The sequence below is a fragment of the Borostomias antarcticus genome (assembly GCF_949987555.1).
Source record: "Borostomias antarcticus genome assembly, chromosome: 11".
NCBI lineage: Eukaryota > Metazoa > Chordata > Actinopteri > Stomiiformes > Stomiidae > Borostomias > Borostomias antarcticus.
This window is the reverse complement of record NC_140244.1, coordinates 14,663,813-14,681,579: the sequence shown is the minus strand read 5'-3', so window position 1 is coordinate 14,681,579 and position 17,767 is coordinate 14,663,813. Positions and strand designations below refer to the sequence as shown.

The following is a 17,767-nucleotide window of genomic DNA, read 5'->3' as shown; positions in this document are numbered from 1 at the left end:
CTCATTTCCAGGAGAGGACACACCTGATAACGTATTAAACAGCCCTCATTTTCAGGAGAGGACTCACCTGATAACGTATTAAACAGCCCTCCCTTTCACTAGAATGTGGTCATGTCTTTAGGACTGAGATGCAGTCATGTGAGGGCAGCTCATTGACATCCAAACACCTTAAACCTTTGTCCTCTCACTTCTCTTGTAATTCATCACCTCCCCCAAATCTTCACATAGCTGTGCTAACATACAAAATGGCTTCCAGAGAAGGCCATCTGTCTACAATAGAATAACCATCCTTTGTCCCCAATTGCCGCCCTTTTTCTCATGTCACATGTCTGTACTCTTGGCCACGCCTGCCATTTCATATGACGTACAATGGAGTAGCCAATCACATCCTGGAAGCACCGTACCTTTGTTTTGATTGCATATAAGGCACAGCAAAACCCATAATCGGGACTTCGCTGACTAAACCACCCTTGTTGCGTTTTCAGGAAGTCCTTGCACTCGTATGCTTTTCACAATAAACCAGACTTAACCTTTTGAACGAATCTTGGTAAATCCTTTTGACTAGATCAGTTATTTTACTATCACAGTTGGCGACGGGGATGGGATCGACTGCCGTGGGGTTCGCCTGGGGTGGAACCAAAGGACGCAGACGTGCGGAGCGGTAGCCGCTCTGGAAAACTTCTCTCTTTGCGTCTATGCGCACTGGTTCGGAGAAGTCCGACGTTGGTTCCACTCGGCTAGACTCACGGTACGTTGAAAAACGAATCCTTTTATGCTTGTTATTTGCCATGGTTTTGGTTCAGATTGTGTTGGTCTGGATTATTGAAAACAGAAACCCCGGCGTGGGTATTTTATAAGTAAGTAACTATCCAAGGAGATGTGAACAGCAATAGATATATTTATATATTATATTGTCCTTTGATTTCGTCCTTGTTTCGTTACGAGGGTATATGCCGTTCAGAAGAAGTGTGAGTTTTGGTCTCGTGGATTTGTTCCCCTGCAGTTGATGTACAATTCAGGTTTTTTATCGGTTGCAGTTTAGAACGGGTTTTTGAGTTAATACGCCAAAGAGCTGGCACAGAACGGGCTTCCCTTTGGCCGGTCGCAGGAGTTGTACCGTTGTATGTTTCCTACCGAGGGTAGGGCGCTCATTGTTGATGTTTCGTTTCAGAACGATTACCAACTAGCTTAAGCCTCATTGTTGATGTTTCGTTTCAGAACGATTACCAACTAGCTTAAGCCCCGTTGTTGATGTTTCGTGTTAGCACGATTGCCAACTAGCTTCGAAGTGATTGTTGATGTTTCGTTTTAGAACGCTTACCAACAGATGTAGCTACGGGAGTGATTGGTGTTTCCAATCCGCGTTTCTTGGAGAAACGTTTTCCCCTTTATCCCGGGTGGTTGGGTAGCTTCCAACCAAGAGGCTGGTGGTTCAGCCGGGCAGGCAGGCATATGTTTTTTTGCTTGTTGTAACGTGGGCCTTTGTTCGTCTTTTGTGTTCTGTGTCCCTGCACGGGGTTGTTCGTTTTGTTGTTTACTGTTTGAGCCTAGGCTCTTGCCTTGTATTGTTTGTTAGGCGCGCCTATTATCCAGGTAGGTATTGTTCACATTTTGTACACTGTTAAATCGTAACTGCTAGATTTCCAGTAGGCTAGCTGGTTGTCTGGGAGACGCAGGAAAACAACTACTACTCCGCTCTCCCGGTGATCCGCCATCGAGCCAGAGAACAAAGGACCAGTTGACTGGGTGAGTACTGAGCGGTTTAATGTGTCTTTGTTTCTTTCGAAATTGTATTCTTTCCCGCCGTGAGTTAACTATAAGGTTTCCTTTCATTGCTGTTTTGGGGTTTTAGGCTGCGTCGTGTTTATTAGGGATTTGTTTCAGTATAGCTTTTATTAAACTGAATTTGCCCGCGCACGGCCAAAAACAACATCCGGGTCTTACATGCAACATTTTGGGAGCACCACTAGGTGTCCCTGTAACACCGGCTACTAACATATGCCTAGATGTAACAGGATTCTACTGCTAACTTGCAATTTGTCTAGCCCTGATGAGATTTCGTTATGCGCTAAAGTATTTTCGATTTCTTACATCCCCATCTGACATTTAGTGTTAAATTTTTAGCTAAGATTCGGGATCAGCTAGAGGTGGTTGAGATGTCTAGGTTAAGGGAAAAGCCTGTTAATTCTATAGACTGGTCTGCTTTTAAGATTTGGGAGAGAGTAGCACGAGAGAGGTTTTTTAGGTCAGGAAGGAAAGATAAGGAGGTTCAGCAGACAGTCTCTCCGCCATTTCCCCAGCAGAATAACTCTGATTTAAAATTAGATTTTTCCCCCTCTCGTTGCTCCGTGCTCACACCCAACCAGGCTGTTCTTCCCCCTTTTCATGCTCCCGCCATTAGCCACGCCCCTTCTCTCTCCCCTCTACAATACGAGTTAAGCGCGCCCCTTTCTACGAGGTATTCGTCCGAACAAGAACAGGTCAGGAAGGAAGAATTGGCTAGAGCTATATCTGAGGCTAAGTTTAATTTGGAACAACTGCAAATGGCTAGAGATAGTCTGGAGGGACCGCAAATACAAGCGCCACTGATACGCTGCCCAAACCCTGTTCCTCGCCCTTCACAAATAAATGATGCAGCTGGTTATGCGGCCTGGACTCCAGAGATTACGGTTTATAGACCCTGGCGCTCTGATGAACTGCGTAATGTAGCTAAAACCTTGCCCGATCCAACCAAATACATGAATGAGTTCGAGAATCTTTTTAACAGTTTAGTTCGAATGTATGAGCCGAGGAAATCGCCATGATCATGCGACAAGTACTTGGGTTAAAATGGATCGAAGTAAAAGAACCGTTTGATATTACGTTGCCTTTTTCTCATGTCGATTTTACTGGCCAAAACGCTGCGCTGTTGAACAGAATCAAAACTCTATTCCCTAAAAAGATGGATTGGGACCGTATCACATATTGTAAACAAAATTCCGATGAACAGTTTGAAAAATTTTGGGAACGGCTAGAATCAGTTTACGCCGCACACAGTGGCATGGACAAAGCGAACGCCGATTATAAAAAGATTTTGAAACAACAGTTAATGAATAACTCTCTCTCCTCTTTGTCTGACCGAGTGAGGATGATATGCCACACCTGGGAATCAACTTCTCTCGGGGAAGTTGTTGATCATTTCCGGTATTCCGAACGCCTCCGACATTACATTGAACAACGGAATTTGAAAAAAGTCAAGGATGGTGCCGCTAGACTTCAGGCTGCTCAATTGAGACAATTAGACATTCAAAATAAAGGTGCAGGTCTGAAACAAAAACGGGGACGACGACAAAGGGAGAATAGGCAACGTAGCAGTAGGTCTAAGCATGTTCACAGGTACAGACAGAGTGGGAAAGATGAGGCATGTTTTCATTGTGGTCAATATGGTCACTGGATTGAACAGTGTCACAGTTACCGCAAGCTGAATGAAAGGGAAGAGCCTCAGATTTGGGGTCGAGCGCCACCTGCTGGAGTTCCCTTGGACAACCCACAAGGTAGATTTTAACTAGCCATTATAGACCCATTTTTTTAAAGGTAAATAAACAGGACGAGACAGATGTAGCTGAGGACGTAAGGTTTGTACATGATAGTGGGGGAAATAGATAATGTTTGCCAGTGTCTTAATCTGAATACAGCATCTCCTAACCCAATTATATATTTTTAAATGGTTATGTTAAATATCTCATGTTTATAGTTTGAGGCACATTCATCGGGCCTGAGTGTTTTTTCTGAGTGTTCTTACAGACAACTGTCGTTCCGGGAGTGATGGGTGAATGCCGAACCAGGAGGCGGGCACAGGACCGGAGGTGGAGATGGAGGTTACCGGCCTGTTTCCCTACAGATGGGCGATCTGTGGTTCGTGGGACGCAGGGCCAACGCCATGTCACCGACTCACTGTGCGACAGATAAGTATGACATAGGGAAGAGACCATTTTTGTCCGAAGCGGGCCCAATACTCTGTCCTCAAATGCAGAAGAGGGAAGTTTTAGATATACAATTTTAGCTATACAAATGAAGCTTTGATGGATTTTTTGATTAATTGATAATTGATGTTTTCTTAATTGTAAATGAAGCCAATTCATTTTAGTGTCATTTTATTTGAATGATGCATTTTTTTTCCCCCCATCTCTGTTTTATCCTGACTTCAGGACATTTGTTTCTACCCTTAGGGGGAGTTATTTTGTTGAGACAAGAATGTGTTTATTTTATTTTATTTCATAAAATCGCGAGAGAAATTCTAGAGCCAAATCCAATTGCCTTGATCATGACTAAGGACTGGGCGTGTTAAAGTCATTCTTACACTGCCCCTGATGTCACTGTAGGCTACTGCAGAGCCTAGATCCAAGATTACAAAAGCTAGATTCCCCACTGACAAACTACATAGTTTAGAGCCGACTGGCTCTAATGACACTTGAACAGACACCCTGTTTAAGTTTTCCTGACTGAATAACAATTTTTCCCCAAAGCAGGAGCTTGCACTTAACCATGTTTCTGAGTATCTTCCAACAGACTGTTGATAACCGTTCCTGACCAAAGAGGGAAACAGGGAGACCAGACCAGAGGACTCTCCTTTTTTCTCTTCTGTTTTGTCTCTGTTTGTCTCTCTCATCTGTGGATCCACAGACGGAGCACTTCATCAGCCTGTACTGGGGGAGCGGAAGCGCCGAGGTGGCCCTCCAGCAGCACGACCCGGGCCGGCCCTACGTGGAGCAGTACCGTGTGGACCGGGCTCAGTTCAAGAGCCTGTACGTGCTGCTGGCGCCCTGGCTGTGTGGAGTCCACAAAAACACCGTGTCCCACCGCACCTTAACCTGCTGAACCAGGACAGGGACTCCCTCCTCACCTTCCGAGAGCTCGCTGGCTGACCGCTCTATGCAGACCTGCCCAATGGGAAGACAGACTACCAGGAGCAAATGAGCAGCCTGAGAACAGGCCAGAAAACATGGAAGAGAAGTAGATGTTGCGGGAGGAACCTACCCGTCAAAGATGGAACAATCAGCACCAGGACATTCTGGCCTGTGTGGAATAGCTGTCAAAAGTAGCTGAGAGGACGGTCCATGCAGCCGAACCAGAGATCTCAAGAGCAATCGGAAAGTGACCTTGACAGTCACCGCCACACTGTCCTCTCCTCTGATGAGCAATCGGAGAGTGACCTTGACAGTCACCGCCACACTCTCCTCTCCTCTGATGAGCAATCGGAGACTGACCTTTGCCGGTCACCTCCTTCTCGTGGTTGTGGTATGACAACGTGGACAATCTCAACAGCAATGACTGCACCTCTAACCGCACACACTGGAACCTACATTAAACATTCAGAGACGCAAACATGGAAGCTATGATCCATAGGACATTACATGCGATTATTCACAACAAGAGTGAATGAACTTTGAAATTATCTTGAAAAAATATCACATTTGTTTACAAGAGTTACAATGGTTGAAACATGAGTTGATAAATAAGTTTGGGGTTTTTCCTCTAAATTGACCAAGAGGTTTTTTGCCCTTCTTACACTGTTAACCATTTATCTTTTTGCCTTGTTCAAAATTTAAATCAAGGTTTTTGGTGAATGGTTGTCCACTCTTAGACTATAAATAGTATATAATCATGTCATCTTTTTTACCTTGTTTCCTGTCAAATTTCTGAAACAAGGGGTTTTGGTGCGTGATTTTGCACGTGGAAAGAAAATAATCTTCTTTTTTTTTTTTTTGCTCCACCTAGTGGAGAGATTATTTCCTTTCCACATGTATAGCATAGCTGAATGTTTACACTTTGTGTTTGGATTTTATATTTTATTTTTGTGTACCTGTTCAGGCACAAATGGGGGATTGTTCAGGAATTTACATCCAAACACCTTAAACCTTTGTCCTCTCACTTCTCTTGTAATTCATCACCTCCCCCAAATCTTCACATAGCTGTGCTAACATACAAAATGGCTTCCAGAGAAGGCCATCTGTCTACAATAGAATAACCATCCTTTGTCCCCAATTGCCGCCCTTTTTCTCATGTCACATGTCTGTACTCTTGGCCACGCCTGCCATTTCATATGACGTACAATGGAGTAGCCAATCACATCCTGGAAGCACCGTACCTTTGTTTTGATTGCATATAAGGCACAGCAAAACCCATAATCGGGACTTCGCTGACTAAACCACCCTTGTTGCGTTTTCAGGAAGTCCTTGCGCTCGTATGCTTTTCACAATAAACCAGACTTAACCTTTTGAACGAATCTTGGTAAATCCTTTTGACTAGATCAGTTATTTTACTATCACAGAAGGCACTCACTTTTTTTGCGGATGCTGACTGATATTACATATGAACCGTGTTCACCCGTCACACATCGCTGCACGTGAGAACTCCACATCTCAGTCATGGTCATTTTATCAATGACTCTTTAAACGCCTCACTGCTCTCTCTCTCCCCATCTCTCTCTCTCCCTCCCTCTCTGCTCTCTCTCTCTCTCCCTCTCTCTCTCCCTATCGCTCTCTCTCCCTCCCTCCCTCTCTGCTCTCTCTCTCTCCCTATCTCTCTCTCTCTCTCTCCCTCTCTCTCTCCCTCTCTCTCTCTCCCTCTCCTTCTCTCTGTCTCTCTCTCCATCTCTCTCTCTCTCTCTCTCTCTCTGTCTCTCTCTCCCTCTCTCTCTCTCTCTCCTTCTCTCTCTCTCTCTCTCTCTCTCTCTCCCTCTCTCTCTCTCTCCTTCTCTCTCCCTCTCTCTCTCTCCCTCCCCCCCTCCCTCTATCTCTCTCCCCCCCCCCCCCTTCTCTCTCTCTCTCTCTCAGCTCCTCCACTGCTACCGTTTGCGACTCCTTTCTCCTCTCCCCCTCTCCTCTCCTCCTCACCCTCCCTCTCCTCTCCTCTCTCTCTCCAGCAGCAGGCTGAGCTGACAGCACGGCTACAGATCCTGACTCTGCCAGCTGGGCCTGTCACTTCCAGATGGGCCCAGGTCTCAGAGGGGCTGCAGGGCACCACACCACATGGCTGGACTAGACTGGGCTGTGCTGGGCTGGGCTGGGCTGGACTGGGTTGGACTAGACTGGGCTGGACTGGACTGGACTGGACTGGGCTGGACTGGGTTGGACTAGACTGGGCTGGGCTGGGCTGGGCTGGGCTGGGCTGGGCTGGGCTAGACTGGGCTGGGCTGGGCTGGGCTGGACTGGATTATACTGGGCTGGACTGGACTGGACTGGACTAGACTAGACTAGACTAGACTAGACTAGACTAGACTAGACTGGACTGGACTGGACTGGACTGGGCTGGACTAGACTGGGCTGGACTGGGCTGGACTAGACTGGACTGGACTGGACTAGACTGGGCTGGACTAGACTGGGCTGGACTGGGCTGGGCTGGACTAGACTGGACTAGACTGGGCTGGACTGGGCTGGACTGGGCTCACACTACACTAGCATCACTCTGCTGTGCCCCAGAGACCTGCCCCTACAACACACACTTCAAACACTCTGGTAGTTTAGGAGGGAGAGGGGGTGGGTGGGGGTAGAGGAGATGGAGGAGAGAGAGAAGAGAGGGGAAGGGAGAGAGGGAATAATAGGTAAAGGCGAGCCGAGGAGGAGGAGGAGGAGGGAACAGGGGGAGGAGAAGAGTGCTCAGGACAGGAGGAGAGCAGAGAGGAGGGAGGAGAGGAGAGGGGAGGGAGGAGAGCAGAGAGGAGGGAGGAGAGGAGGGATGAGAGCAGAGAGGAGGGAGGAGAGCAGAGAGGAGGGAGGAGAGGAGAGAGAGGGAGGAGAGCAGAGAGCAGAGGAGGGAGGAGAGGAGAGAGGAGGGAGGAGAGAAGAGAGGAGGGAGGAGAGGAGAGAGCAGAGAGGAGGGAGGAGAGGAGGGAGGAGAGCAGAGAGGAGGGAGGAGAGCAGAGAGCAGAGAGGAGGGAGGAGAGCAGAGAGGAGGGAGGAGAGGAGGGATGAGAGCAGAGAGGAGGGAGGAGAGGAGGGAAGAGAGCAGAGAGGAGGGAGGAGAGGAGAGAGGAGGGAGGAGAGCAGAGAGCAGAGAGGAGGGAGGAGAGGAGAGAGGAGGGAGGAAAGCAGAGAGGAGGGAGGAGAGGAGAGAGGAGGGAGGAGAGGAGAGAGCAGAGAGGAGGGAGGAGAGGAGAGAGGAGGGAGGAGAGCAGAGAGGAGGGAGGAGAGCAGAGAGCAGAGAGGAGGGAGGAGAGGAGAGAGCAGAGAGGAGGGAGGAGAGGAGAGAGGAGGGAGGAGAACAGAGAGGAGGGAGGAGAGGAGGGAGGAGAGCAGAGAGGAGGAAGGAGAGAAGGCTATGAGCTCTAGTCCAGGCTAAATCACTCACTCACTGCTCAGTGGCACCAGGCCCCCAGGATTCGAAATCTAAAGTGAAGCCCTATAGGACCGCGCCATCTCTGACAAGGCGCCAATAACGCGTTTTTGTAGTCCACGAAAAGATGTGAAATGCAAACGCGCGCTCTGAGTTAGCAATGAAAATCAAGTCTTTTAGTTAGCACAAAATATCAAGTCTCTGTCCATTTCTGGAAAAGGCAAATCATTTCTGGAAATGATCACTCAAGTTTTATCACCAACCCCACAACTATTTTGAGTGACTATTGTCAAAAGCGCTATAAACATAAAATGCATGATCAGACTATTATGCATGTTGTGCTGTGGTCATTTTCATTAATACATTTGATTAATCAGTCAATAGTATTAAGCCCTTTCTTCCGTTCCAGGAAGACAGTTAAGTCAACCTCGAGAAAGCAGGGCAAGTCAAACCCGTTCCAGGAAGAGAGTTCACTGACAGCGTGGGTCAGCATAGTAACTCACTCTGGGAACCAAACCTGCTCGCTAGCAGGTACTCTAAAAACCCAGACTGTCTCCCCGTCTCTCCCTACCAGATGAGGAAGCGCTTTACTTCGTGAAGTTTTAAATGCATGCATGTTTCACCGGGAGAGGATTTTAAGACTGCGATGGGATGTCCTATCATTCCCCGAGGATTATAATAACGTTACCGTTTTTCCGCCTATCTCCCTAGAAACGTTAAAAGGCGCACCAAGTTTGGAGTCGATGCGACTTATAATGGGAAACTGGCGTGGGACACGCATAATGGTCATGAATCTGAATATTTCTGTGCGTAGCCTATATGAGTCCGTGTTGCATACGTACACAACATTGTGATGTGAATCCTCCGCACAGTTTTATACATGAGGCTCCTGGTAATTATGCATGAAGGAACCATACTGTACGCTGTACCAGGCAGAATAATGGGGATGGGCTGAATATTGCCTAGTCGGCATACACAGGTCTACCACATTATAATCACACACAATGCTCCTTAACTGACCGTCTGAGTTTATGGCATCCTGCATATTTACCTGTTTTATCCCACTCTGCTGTCCCTCATTTTACAGCCTCTAAAAGGACATTGCTGCCACGTCTCTGTAATTGCTTGCTTTTACCTACAGTAGGTAAACATTTGGTTTTGCACACCGAGATAATCTCACTAATTAAAACCATGACAGTGAGTGGACAGATGATAAATGGGAGTTGGATGATGTCACAGGGTGATGGGGTAGTGGTGCTATCACCAGCGCTTGACTTGAAGAGACCTGTATGCTGGTTCTCACTGGTATTGGTACGATATTAGACCTGTGTGCTGGTTCTCACTGGTAATGGTACGATATTAGACCTAGGTGCTGGTTCTCACTGGTATCGTTATGATATTAGACCTAGGTGCTGGTTCTCACTGGTATCGTTATGATATTAGACCTAGGTGCTGGTTCTCACTGGTATCGTTATGATATTAGACCTAGGTGCTGGTTCTCACTGGTACTGGTACGATATTAGACCTAGGTGCTGGTTCTCACTGGTATTGGTACGATATTAGACCTAGGTGCTGGTTCTCACTGGTATTGGTACGATATTAGACCTATATACTGGTACTCACTGGTACTGTCTACATTCAGCTGGTACTGTCTACATTCAGCTGGTACTGTCTACGTTCAGCTGGTACTGTCTACATTCAGGTGGTACTGTCTACATTCAGCTGGTACTGTCTACATTCAGCTGGTACTGTCTACATTCAGGTGGTACTGTCTACATTCAGGTGGTACTGTCTACATTCAGCTGGTACTGTCTACATTCAGCTGGTACTGTCTACGTTCAGCTGGTACTGTCTACATTCAGGTGGTACTGTCTACATTCAGCTGGTACTGTCTACATTCAGCTGGTACTGTCTACATTCAGGTGGTACTGTCTACATTCAGCTGGTACTGTCTACATTCAGGTGGTACTGTCTACATTCAGCTGGTACTGTCTACGTTCAGCTGGTACTGTCTACATTCAGCTGGTACTGTCTACGTTCAGCTGGTACTGTCTACATTCAGGTGGTACTGTCTACATTCAGCTGGTACTGTCTACGTTCAGCTGGTACTGTCTACATTCAGCTGGTACTGTCTACATTCAGCTGGTACTGTCTACGTTCAGCTGGTACTGTCTACATTCAGCTGGTACTGTCTACGTTCAGCTGGTACTGTCTACATTCAGCTGGTACTGTCTACATTCAGCTGGTACTGTCTACGTTCAGCTGGTACTGTCTACGTTCAGGTGCTCACAGCAGCTCTGAGCTGATATTCAGGAAGCTCTGCAGGAGCTCAGGCAGTAGAATGAGGTGGTGATGTGGAGCTCCTGCCCAAGTCCAGCGCCGGTGATCACCATGGTCATATTGAGGCTCGTCTCCATGGCCACGCCCATCTCCACACTGTGCTTCGCGCTGGAGAACGGTCTGACTGCAACCTATTATCATACTGGAATAAAAAAAACACTGTATTCCTTTAAACCAATCACAGCTGTCTTGGGCGGCGCTCAAGTTTGTTTTCCCCCAGTGCCCTGGCAACATGTGGGTAGAGATGTAACAGTATGAAAATTTCACATCATGATTATAGCCATCAAAAATTATTTTACTATTATTAGTTAAAATGTTCTGAAAACCTACTGATACACTGAAATCGTTTCACCAATTTTATTTAGAAAAATAAAATTAGCAGCACTGCACTTTTTGTTTGTGTAAACATTAAAATAATGCATCTGGAAGACTGTAGTTTTGGTTGATGCTGGACAGTATTTGTGTCAAAGACGTGACGCTTGTTTTTTTGTGTCCCTTTGGTTAAGTTTACATTTTTTAGGTTACAATTTGAAAATAAACGTAAAGATTACTTGCATACATTCTTTTCTGACAACCTGCCCTAAAAAGGTGTGGTTTTAATTAATTTTGATAGAATTATTGAGTAAAAATGGCAAAAATGTCTAACCAGTTACACCATTTGACTCAAATATGATTCCTATTATAAGTCCAAGGTTCACGGTTCAAGCTTTTATTGTCATGTGTATTATAAAATACAATGAAATGCAGAAGTCTTTCTGTTTGATGCTATTTTAGGCAAGGACCAATATTTTATGATGCAGCACAAGGACAACTAGCCATCTCAAGAAGAAATGTTTAGTTTATTAGTCAGTTTTATTTATTTTCCAAGTATTCTTTCGAGAAAATGGGAATTGTCATTTACATCATAGCCTACATGTTATTTGGCCAGACATTCTATGTTGTGTTGAGACTCAGAGATGGCCTGCCTAATAGGTCAGATACTTGTCTGCCATTTCATCATTAATACAATATAATAAATGTGGTAAATGTGGATGGTTACACCAATTGACACTGGGTTGTGTCAAATGGTGTAACCAGTGTTTGTTCATGAAAATATGAAATTATACAGGAATATTAATTATATTCCTATTCCTATCTAAGCATATTCTACTGTAGTGTAACTGTAGTTTTTAGCCATTTTGACATACATTTCCATAGATTATAACAAAAACCAAGGTGTTTTCAGCATACCATATGACCCGCTCGATGTTGCAAAACTGGTGAAATATAAAAATTTGAGATCACCCTGATAAAATCTATTCTTAGGTAACATGTTGCAATTGATTATTATTATGAGAACACCTACATACACTCTAGGTTGATAAAATATTGAATATTTACCACTTTTCTCTGGTAACACCACTTGACATTTTCAGGCGCATTTGGTCTTACTTTTTGAAAAAGAATTGTGCAAATGGAATTTCAAATGACATAAAACCAACATAAATACAAAATCCACATATTAACACACCTGATGCATGCTTTTAAAACAGTATTTCCCCCAAGTTTTTTTTTCATCTTTCCCAGCCTTATTTGTCACTGACCCATTTACAGTGAGTTTTTCAAAGCATGGTAATCAAACACGGTTTTAGTGATCATTTTATCGCGATAGATTTAATCCCATTTTATCGTGGTTTATCACTAAACCGGTTACATCCCTATATGTGGGTGAGTGAATCTACCTGCCGCCTCTGGCAGAGCGTCCAGTGAGAGGCTGTTCCACAAACCTACATCCCTGAGTCAGACTACACTGAGGCCCACCTCCCTTGTTCTCTGTAAAGCGCATTGTGTTGCCTCTGGGTATGAAATGCGCTATACAAATGAAGCTTTGATTGATTGATTGATTGATTGATTGATTGATTGATTGATTGATTGATTGATTGATTGATTGAGGATAACCCTAACCACAGCCTCTTTGACCAAACACATTACCATAGGTCTAATAAAAATACATTACCATGGGTCTAGTACTAATACATTACCATGGGTCTAATACAAACACATTACCATGAGTCTAATACAAATACATTAGCATGGGTCTAATACAAACACATTACCATGGGTCTAATACAAATACATTACCATACTGTAGGTGTAATACAAAATACATTACCATGGGTGTAATACAAATACATTACCATGGGTCTAATACAAATACCTTACTGTGGGTCTAATACAAATACTTTACCATGGGTCTAATACAAAATATATTACCTTGGGTCTAGTACAAAATGTATTACCATGGGTCTAATACAAAATACATTACCTGTATTGTCAACTTGTGTCTACAGTATTTAGATTTAAGACCAAGGCAGGGGCAGTGGATTCAAACTTGGGGTGAAGAAATGGGTAGAGTAAATAAGTAGAGTAAATGAGTAGAGTAAATAAGTAGAGTGCCTGTATGACATGCTCTACTCATCTGCCATTTCCCATTTCTATTTCTGATCTTATTGCATGGCTGTTTAATCACACACTGCCAAATCAATTTAATCACACACTGCCAAATCAGTTTAATCACACACTGCCAAATCAGTTTAATCACACACTGCCAAATCAGTTTAATCACACACTGCCAACCTGCTGTGCCATCTGAATGTGAGAGGACCACAATGGAAACAAGTTTTTTAACTTTGGTGTGTTCGTCCTTGATGATTTTAGTCATGCACATGATTTTGTGGTGTAGTTTTAACCCTCTATGGTACGGTGTTGCTTCCAGGCATCATACCCATGTTTGGTACACTCACACAATACATTCTCAGTTAAGAGTTTAAGCCCTAAGAAAACCAATAGCTGTATTTTTGTTATGGTTCAGGCCGGGTCTGCCCCGGCTCACCCACTGCTCCCAGTCTGGACCCTCGCCCCTGCCCCAGACCCTCATCCCTGCCCCAGACCCCTGGTCCACTCTACTCACTCCCAGTCCAGACCCTCATCCCTGCCCCAGACCCCTGGTCCACTCTACTCACTCCCGGTCCAGACCCTCATCCCTGCCCCAGACCCTCATCCCTGCCCCAGACCCCTGGTTCACTCTACTCACTCCCGGTCCAGACCCTCATCCCTGCCCCAGACCCCCATCCCTGCCTCAGACCCCTGGTCCACTCTACTCACTCCCGGTCCAGACCCTCATCCCTGCCCCAGACCCTCATCCCTGCCCCAGACCCCTGGTCCACTCTACTCACTCCCGGTCCAGACCCTCATCCCTGCCCCAGACCCTCATCCCTGCCCCAGACCTCTGGTTCACTCTACTCACTCCCGGTCCAGACCCTCATCCCTGCCCCAGACCCCTGGTTCACTCTACTCACTCCCGGTCCAGACCCTCATCCCTGCCCCAGACCCTCATCCCTGCCCCAGACCCCTGGTTCACTCTACTCACTCCCGGTCCAGACCCTCATCCCTGCCCCAGACCCCTGGTTCACTCTACTCACTCCCGGTCCAGACCCTCATCCCTGCCCCAGACCCCCATCCCTGCCTCAGACCCCTGGTTCACTCTACTCACTCCCGGTCCAGACCCTCATCCCTGCCCCAGACCCTCATCCCTGCCCCAGACCCCTGGTCCACTCTACTCACTCCCGGTCCAGACCCTCATCCCTGCCCCAGACCCTCATCCCTGCCCCAGACCCCTGGTTCACTCTACTCACTCCCGGTCCAGACCCTCATCCCTGCCCCAGACCCTCATCCCTGCCCCAGACCCCTGGTCCACTCTACTCACTCCCGGTCCAGACCCTCATCCCTGCCCCAGACCCTCATCCCTGCCCCAGACCCCTGGTTCACTCTACTCACTCCCGGTCCAGACCCTCATCCCTGCCCCAGACCCCTGGTTCACTCTACTCACTCCCGGTCCAGACCCTCATCCCTGCCCCAGACCCCCATCCCTGCCTCAGACCCCTGGTTCACTCTACTCACTCCCGGTCCAGACCCTCATCCCTGCCCCAGACCCTCATCCCTGCCCCAGACCCCTGGTTCACTCTACTCACTCCCGGTCCAGACCCTCATCCCTGCCCCAGACCCCCATCCCTGCCTCAGACCCCTGGTCCACTCTACTCACTCCCGGTCCAGACCCTCATCCCTGCCCCAGACCCCTGGTCCACTCTACTCACTCCCGGTCCAGACCCTCATCCCTGCCCCAGACCCCTGGTCCTCTCTACTCACTCCTGGTCCAGTCCCTCATCCCTGCCCCAGACCCTCATCCCTGCCCCAGACCCCTGGTCCTCTCTACTCACTCCTGGTCCAGACCCTCATCCCTGCCCCGGACCCCTGGTCCACTCTACTCACTCCTGGTCCAGACCCTCATCCCTGCCCCAGACCCTCATCCCTGCCCCAGACCCTCATCCCTGCCCCGGACCCCAGGTCCACTCTACTCACTCCTGTTCCAGACCCTCATCCCTGCCCCAGACCCCTGGTCCACTCTACTCACTCCCGGTCCAGACCCTCATCCCTGCCCCAGACCCCTGTCCACTCCCGGTCCAGAACCTCACAGCTGAGAGAAAAGAGGCAGCAACACAACAAATGAAGCCTACAGACGAATAACCATATGTCACATTTACATTTACAGGTGTGTTACTGTTTTGTAATCTGCGTTTTCTGACGTTTCAGAAGAGGGTTAAATGCATTAAATCATCACATATAAGACATTGTGTACTTGCAAGTGATGTACTGTGTATCATTCACATGGAATATGATTATGATGATCTGAACATCTGCTACTGATGAAGGCTCTCAACAAAACATCCAGACAGACATATGGTTATTTGTCTATAGGCCTCAAATGGTGTCAAGACATGTCAGGAATGACAAGTGAATGACAGGCACTCAGGAAACTGAAAACAAGCGTTCAATATGGCACACATGAGCAAACACTGACATGTGACTCACTATCTTGTTTTGAAGAAGGTTATGATACTGTAGTTTGTTTTGTTAGATTGTTGATGAAATAATGCTTAGACTCTTTAACACACTCATGACAGTAGGCAGTTCCACAATGGTACAATGTTGCCTGAGGGCAACGTTCAGACAAGCAAACTGTTTGTAACTAACTGTTTTTTAATTTCAAATAGCTAATGGATTCTAAATTGGCCCATGCTACACCCCTCCACTGAGTTTCATGAAAAGCAACCTGGTAGTTTTTGTGTAATCCTAGTCCAAAAAATGAATGGAGGTGAATGTCCATCTGGGCCATTTTTGGGAGGCTCGTGGACCCGCCCTGTGATTCGCTGGGGAGGAGGTAAAAATGACTCGAGGTGAATGGGTGGCTGTATTTGGCTGGCTCTGTGGCGCCCCCCTGGGTCACAGCCAGCGGGGGCAGAGCAGTGCACTCCAGCCCCCCCCCCCCCCCACACACACACACAGAGGTCAAAATGAATGGAGGTGAATGGCCAGTCCGGCTGTGTTTGGCTGGTCAACCCGTGATTCGGATCCGCTCCAGAATGTAATGGGTTGTAAGTTGGACCATGCTACACCTAATAAACAGACATGTGACCCAGCCCTCTCATCTCTGCTCTCACTCTGGAATCAGGGCATCAGTTTAAATCGATCTCTGGAGGGCCTGGAGGGGTAGACTGGGCAGAGAGATACATACTGTCCCCATGCCCCTAATGCTGGAGGGGTAGACTGGACAGAGAGATAGATACTGTCCCCATGCCCCTAATGCTGGAGGGGTAGACTGGACAGAGAGATACATACTGTCCCCATGCCCCTAATGCTGGAGGGGTAGACTGGACAGAGAGATACATACTGTCCCCATGCCCCTAATGCTGGAGGGGTAGACTGGACAGAGAGATACATACTGTCCCCATGCCCCTAATGCTGGAGGGGTAGACTGGACAGAGAGATACATACTGTCCCCATGCCCCTAATGCTGGCTGCTCTGCCTAAAGACAGAGGAGGACTCTAGGACTCTACTGATCCTCTCTGGTCTCTCTCTCTCACTCTCATCCTGCTCCCTGTTCTATTTACACACACACACACTATGGTTAGAATCTCATTGATTGTGAAACATTCTGTTTGGGTGACAAACAGATTCTGTTTTGTTGGTCTCTTTTGTTGGGATATTACATTTCAGAGACAAGCTGAACTGTCTGCTCTCGTTCTAGAATTCACTTTGATCAATTTTGTGTGAGAACAAAAACGCACGTGGGAATAATAGTCATTGATAACGTTCTCCTCACTGTATCGCCTACATATTGATAACATTCTCCTCACTGTATAGCCTACTGTACATATTGATAACATTCTCCTCACTGTATCGCCTACATATTGATAACATTCTCCTCACTGTAAAGCCTACTGTACATATTGATAACGTTCTCCTCACTGTAATGATAACATTCTCCTCACTGTATTGATAACATTCTCTTCACTGTAATGATAACATTCTCCTAACTGTATTGATAACATTCTCCTCACTGTAAAGCCTACTGTACTTGATAACGTTCTCCTCACTGTAATGATAACATTCTCCTCACTGTAATGATAACATTCTCCTCACTGTATTGATAACATTCTCTTCACTGTAAAGCCTGCATATTGATAACATTCTCCTCACTGTAAAGCCTGCATATTGATAACATTCTCCTCACGCGATGGACCTGCCCTCCTCATTAATCAGCTCTGTGAAGTGTCCCTCTCTCTTGACAGTGACACACGAGGTCTGTGGAGAGGAGGAGGCCTGTGGAGATATTCCTCTCAAGAGGGTCTTATTGCTCTGAACTGCGTGTCTCCTCAGCTGACCACGGTCTGATGATTGATCATGTATTGTAAAATGAGACAAATTCCATTTCCCTTATGTCAAAAACTGCTTTCATCATGTTTCAAAGTCCCACATAACGATGAAACATTGTAGGGGGGGACAGTTATACCCACAACCGCAGTGGTGTTTGGAAGGATTGCGTCAAGGTCATTTGGGGGTAGCTTGAGGAAATAATGTACGAGCATGATCATACTATTGAATGATAAATGCCTTTAGTCATACTGGGGTAAATTGTTGCTGAATTGTGAAATACTCGTTTTATAAACATGCGCGTTTACATTGCACTGTAGCATACGGGGTTGCAGCCTATAATGATGATAACCGACTGTTCTT

The 17,767-nt window shown here is 46.6% G+C and overlaps 1 protein-coding gene across 1 annotated transcript in view; it reads right to left on the bottom strand.

Annotated features, from left to right (window-relative positions):
* The window catches only part of slc4a8 (solute carrier family 4 member 8), a gene marked incomplete at both ends in the record, with an annotated part of 105,980 nt that overhangs the window by 87,530 nt on the left and 683 nt on the right, over nucleotides 1-17,767 (bottom strand). The gene's annotated exons all lie outside the window — the stretch shown is intronic.